Consider the following 6,907-nt stretch of genomic DNA (forward strand, 5'->3'; position numbering starts at 1 on the left):
ATACAATAGATGACTCTATTTTCATATGTTGATGTATTAACATAGCCTTCCATCAGGTCCCATTATTGATAAATACAAATATTTCCTGTTTGTCACCAAATATATGGGCTTGATTGGAGTTGTCCCTAACAGACCCTGTCTTTAATGGAGGATATCCTATTCCACTCATTAACATCATTCAGTCCTGTTTGGTCAGTGCCCTCCTGAAATATCCAACGGGCCTCTTTTTTGAGCAACCCGTTTTCCATATTGAATTGGTCTCCAACCACTCTTTCCACAACTACCCACCGCAGATCCCTGGGTTGGTGTTTAAGGGTGGAAAAATGCTGAACTTGTTTTGTGGTGAGTTTTCCTAATTTCAAATATCTCAGAGGTTCCAGTATTCTAGTTTTTATCTTTCTGGTGGTGAGGCCTATGTAGTGCATGTCGCAAGGGCAGGTGATCCTATATATGACATTAGTTGTATTGCAATTAATGAATTTGTTGAGGTGCCATATTCTGCCGCTACAGAGGGTCACTGTTTTTGTCTTAGTGGTTAATGCACAAACTGTGCACCCACCACATATATAATGTCCTGGAGAAAAAGCATTTTCCTGCCTCTCCTGTACGGGTCGAGTGTGAACCAGGCGGTCCCTCAGATTTGTGGAACGCTTAAAAGCGAATCTAGGCTGTGGCATTCACATAGATGTGGTACTTAGTAAGTGCCAATGCTTCCTAATTATCTTTCTGATCCTAGTGGAACATGGACCGAATGTGGTGACCACCGGGATGCAGTCCTCCTGATCTTTCTTGCTTCTTTCTAAAAGGGCTTCTCTAGGTGTGTTAAGGGCCCGTTTACGGACTTGCTTAATGACTTTCTGAGGGTATCCCCTAGTAAGTAGTTTGTCGGACAAATCCTCACTCTGTTCCAAGAAACTCGCAGTGGATGTACAATTTCGTCGGTAACGAAACAACTGCCCTACCGGCAGATTATCCCGGAGGGCCCTCGGGTGGTAAGATCTGTAATGGAACAGAGAGTTTTTGTCAGTCGTTTTCTGATAGACATTGGTTGTGAGTTTATTCCCCTCTGCTTTAATATCTAGATCCAAAAAAGTGGCCTCATGACGGTTCATGCTCCATGTAAATTTTAAGCATCCGTCCAAATTGTCAAGCCACTGTAGGAACTCCATGAGTACATCCTCTGCGCCTCTCCAGATACACAAAATATCATCGATATATCTCTTCCAGAGGACAATGTTCCCCTGGAAGAGATTCAATGGATGGTAAATAAAGTTGGTCTCGAACTGGCCCACATATATGCAGGGCAGACTGGGGGCAAAAGTAGCCCCCATTGAAGTCCCAGACGTTTGGAGGTACAGCTGTTCTTTGTACGCGAAAAAATTCTGCGTAAGCGCGATTTCAATGCATTGTAACACAAAGGTCTGCGAAGTATCGTAGAACCATTCACACTTCCCCAGGGAGCGAGCTGCTGCCACCAGCGTAGCCTCCTGGGGGATGTTTGTGCACAATGACTCGATGTCAATGGTCACTAAAAATTGTTCAGTGGGGTCATATGTCACCGCATCTAGATGTCGGAAAATATCAGTGGTGTCCTGTATATAGGATGATTGTGAGACCACACACTCTCGTAGAAAAAAATCAGAAAATTGTGAAAGTGGTTTTTAATAGGGACTGGATGCCCAATACTATCGGGCGCCCAGGAGGAGGCCTCTGGGCCTTATGTATTTTAGGCAGGATGTAAAATGCTGGGGTCCTCGGAGAGGGATTGATAAGAAAATCTGCTTCTTTCAAAGTAATCCACTTCTTCTCTTTGGCTTCAGAGACCGTATTCATAATGATGTTTTGTAATTCCTTAGTTGGATCTTTAGATAAAGTTCTATAATTTTTTCTGGCTCCTAGGAGCCTATTAATCTCGGCCTCATAGTCTGTAGTGTTCATCACCTCCACCGCCCCGCCCTTATCGGCCGGTTTGATGGTGATGGAGGTGTTATTCTATAATGATTTATTGGCCGCCCAATCAGCTTTACTCATATTACTATGAGCCTTCCCAATTTGCTTTTGTTCTTGTTCCAGATCCCCAATATCCTTGAGAACCTTCTGCTCAAATACAGAGACTTCAGGACCTATTTGATGGTTGAGTGGTGTAAAATGGGAAGGACGGCGGAGGTTGGAGGAAAAAACGGACTGAGAAGTTACTTCCTTTCCTTCAAAAAAAAATTTGAGTTTGATCTTCCTCATTAGACCCTGAAATTCAGCCCTAAACTGGAAGCTGTCATGTTTTGGAGTAGGGACATATCCTAAGCCCTTATTAAGGACTCTATTCTCATCTTCCGTGAGTGTGTAATCTGATAAATTGACTTCTCAGTCCGTTTTTTCCTCCAACCTCCGCCGTCCTTCCCATTTTACACCACTCAACCATCAAATAGGTCCTGAAGTCTCTGTATTTGAGCAGAAGGTTCTCAAGGATATTGGGGATCTGGAACAAGAACAAAAGCAAATTGGGAAGGCTCATAGTAATATGAGTAAAGCTGATTGGGCGACCATTAAATTATTACAGAATAACACCTCCATCACCATCAAACCGGCCGATAAGGGCGGGGCGGTGGAGGTGATGAACACTACAGACTATGAGGCCGAGATTAATAGGCTCCTAGGAGCCAGACAAAATTATAGACCTTTATCTAAAGATCCAACTAAGGAATTACAAAACATCATTATGAATATGGTCTCTGAAGCCAAAGAGAAGAAGTGGATTACTTTGAAAGAAGCAGATTTTTTTATCAATCCCTCTCCGAGGACCCCAGCATTTTACATCATGCCTAAAATACATAAGGCCCAGAGGCCTCCTCCAGGGCGCCCGATAGTATTGGGCATCCAGTCCTTATTAGAACCACTTTCACAATTTTCAGATTTTTTTCTGCGTGAGTGTGTGGTCTCACAATCATCCTATATACAGGACACCACTGATATTTTGCGACATCTAGATGCAGTGACATATGACCCCACTGAACAATTTTAGTGACCAATGACATCGAGTCATTGTACACAAACATCCCCCAGGAGGCTAAGCTGGTGGCAGCAGCTCGCTTCCTGGGGGAGTGTGAATGGTTCTACGATACTTCGCAGACATTTTTGTTACAATGCATTGAAATCGCGCTTATGCAGAATTTTTTCGCGTACAAAGAACAGCTGTACCTCCAAACGTCTGGGACTTCAACGGGGGCTACTTTTGCCCCCAGTCTGGCCTGCATATATGTGGGCCAGTTCGAGACCAACTTCATTTACCATCCATCGAATCTCTTCCAGGGGAACATTGTCCTCTGGAAGAGATATATCAATGATATTTTGTGTATCTGGAGAGGCACAGAGGATGTACTCATGGAGTTCCTACAGTGGCTTAACAATTTGGACGGATGCTTAAACTTTACTTGGAGCATGAACCGTCATGAGGCCACTTTTTGGGATCTAGATATTAAAGCAGAGGGGAATAAACTCACAACCAATGTCCATCAGAAAACGACGGACAAAAACTCTCTGTTGCATTACAGATCTTACCACCCAAGGGCCCTCCCGGATAATCTCCCAGTAGGGCAGTTTGTTCGTTACCGACGAAATTGTACATCCACTGCGAGTTTCTTGGAACAGAGTGAGGATTTGTCCAACAAACTACTTACTAGGGGATACCCTCAGAAAGTCATTAAGCAAGCCCGTAAACGGGCCCTTAACACACCTAGAGAAGCCCTTTTAGAAAGAAGCAAGAAAGGTCAGGAGGACTGCATCCCGGTAGTCACCACATTCGGTCCATGTTCCACTAGGATCAGAAAGATAATTAGGAAGCTTTGGCACTTACTAAGTACCACATCTATGCGAATGCCACAGCCTAGATTCGATTTTAAGCGTTCCACAAATCTGAGGGACCGCCTGGTTCACACTCGACCCGTACAGGAGAGGCAGGAAAATGCTACTCCTCCAGCACATTATATATGTGGTGGGTGCAAAGTTTGTGCATTAACCACTAAGACAAAAACAGTGACCCTCTCTAGCAGCAGAATATGGCACCTCAACAAATTCAGTAATTGCAATACAACTAATGTCATATATAGGATCACCTGCCCTTGCGACATGCACTACATAGGCCTCACCACCAGAAAGATAAAAACTAGAATACAGGAACCTCTGAGCACTTTGAAATTAGGAAACCTCACCACAAAACAAGTTCAGCATTTTTCCACCCTTAAACACCAACCCAGGGATCTGCGGTGGGTAGTTGTGGAAAGAGTGGTTGGAGACCAATTCAATATGGAAAAGGGTTTGCTCAAAAAAGAGGCCCGTTGGATATTTCAGGAGGGCACTGACCAAACAGGACTGAATGATGTTAATGAGTGGAATAGGATATCCTCCATTGAAGACAGGGTCTGTTAGGGACAACTCCAATCAAGCCCATATATTTGGTGACAAACAGGAAATATTTGTATTTATCAATAATGGGACCTGATGGAAGGCTATGTTAATACATCAACATATGAAAATAGAGTCATCTATTGTATGATACAAGGGACATAATTACGGGGAGTTCCGGATAACATGACAGACCACAATTGAAGATGTCTGTATACTGTATGCAACTCTTAGACATGCAGTTAGGTAGGACTAGAAAATTATGGGGGTCCACGGCTACACTGTTAGTCTTAGCTTTTCCTGTAGACACTCCCCTAAATTAGGACTTGAAGGAGGGGCTCCTTCTTCATACCTAATTTATTACGATGTAAAGAATGAGTACCATACAGGATTTTTTGAAATATGAATACATACATATTTTTTCACTAAACCTCCTATATATGTTGTAAGATTTGGTGGTTTAAAGGTGTGCTTGGGAAACATATTTTAATATTAGCAACACTGACTGTTATATATACAGCTATAGTTGCCCTTTCCAAGATGGCCCCTTCTGTAGACGTGCCCACGCCCTCCAAAACGCTACGTGTGCCAGTAATGGGCGGGGCTAGAAACGCTGATTACAGCGAGGTTGCCGTACAACTTTATTAGCGGTACGTACATGCAAAAAGAACACAGGGGGATGAGCGGAGGCCATAGACCTGCACAGAGAGGTAAGAGTGGGCTTTTTCTTGAGCGGAGGACTCTATGTGAGGCTTAGGTGGCGAAGGATGTAAATCTTGATGTGCAATCGGTGATCCGCTGCACTCGAGAGAAATGCATGGCGGATGACCGGCGGACTAACCCGTATGTTTTAAGATAAACACGGGCAGTCGTTGAAGTGGGTCAGTAAGACGGCATTCTGACCGTGGCATGGGATTAGAGTGGGCTCACCTTGTCTCTGATGCGAGTCAGAAGGAATTTAACATTTACACCAGCTACTAAGGGACATACTGCATAAATGGCATATAAAACTTTTTGCCTTCCTGGTGGTTTAGAGAACGGACATGGACTAAGCAGTATTTTTCTATGGTTCTATGTATTGGAGAATCACACCATGTATGTTGTTTTATGTTGCAGACTGACCTAAGGCAGTTTTCCGGGATGAACAAAGATAGCCACGAACACCGGAGTTTTAATTTCTCCTACGGGGGCGCTGGTAAACGTATGAACAGCAGCTACCTGGTAAATAACGAAGAGGTTATATATAGTAGAGATTTGTCCTATTTACATCAATTGTGACGATGTCTACTCCCTATATACGTGTGTCCAATGAATGTGTCTTGAGTCGAGGCTTTTAAGATGAGTTACATAACTATGTGGTATATGTGTTGCTTTTGTGTAACCACAGGTACAATACAAGGAGAAAATAAGGTGCAGACAAGACGCAGACCCAAACCCTGATGAAGTTGCCTGTAAATTTAGATAGGCAATGAAGCATGTTGGTTTTAACATAGTGGGCTCACAGCAAGGAATAAAATTATTACAGCCAGTGCAGCCAAGCTCTTTTTAATTTATGGGTGTTTCCAAAACCTATGTTCAGAGTTTGGCACACCTTTGGGTCATTAGCACATAAGCACTAATGTTATTTTTGCTCTATTTGCACTATCTTTCTTTCCCCCTATTTTTCTCCCCTAATTTTGTTTAAAGTTGGCAGTAGCTGATGATGAGAATGTGAAGATACAGGCGAGTACCAGTCTGTTTGTTCCTCTCCGGGTGTTGCTCCCGTGAGGCACTGCCAACTTCCCCACACTTTTTTCCTGAATTGGTGAGGTGTTTTCACGGTTGTCACAGTTCCACACATATACAGATTTTACACATCATAAATTATGACCTGGTGGTATACATAAGGGGTTGTACAAAGTTGTCTACCCTGGCTGATATCCTAATTAGGTATCTAGTATTTTGTCTTGGAAGATAGGTATCTTCACAAAATACAGGGGCAGGTCTAGTAGTGGTGTAAGTTTCATGATTTTAAAACAAAGATTGCCTGCAATGACCACAAATCCATGCAGTTTTCTATACGCTGTAAAAAAATTATACAGCGTGTCCTTACAAGTTCAAACCTGCACCAACTGGCAAATCGGCCAGTTTTCTAGCTATTTTATTTGCTAATGGGTGCATGTTTATTTTTGTTCTCCTTTTCTTCATTTATTCATTAGGTCGAGCCTGTGCCAGCGCGCATTCGCTGCTCTGCAAGGCTTCATGTAATCAGTCTAAACTTTTCTGTGTGGGTCTGACTCCCCCCACGCATTTGGTTGTAGAATGCTTGTATCATTTTCTTTTTTTAGCCGGCAAATGGCTAAAGGCCGGCGCATGTCCCAGCTTTTTGGCATATGTTCACTCCCACAGCGTTTTGTTTGCAGGAGCGAGCAGCGGTGCCCTGTATTCCTCGATTTTTAAAAACTTTGGGTGAAAGCGCCATACGCGCTTTCACTTTGTTGGTCGTGCACCTTTGTTTACACGCTGCTCA

This window comes from Lissotriton vulgaris, chromosome 12, assembly GCF_964263255.1.
Source record: "Lissotriton vulgaris chromosome 12, aLisVul1.2, whole genome shotgun sequence".
In the NCBI taxonomy this organism is placed as follows: Eukaryota; Metazoa; Chordata; class Amphibia; order Caudata; family Salamandridae; genus Lissotriton; species Lissotriton vulgaris.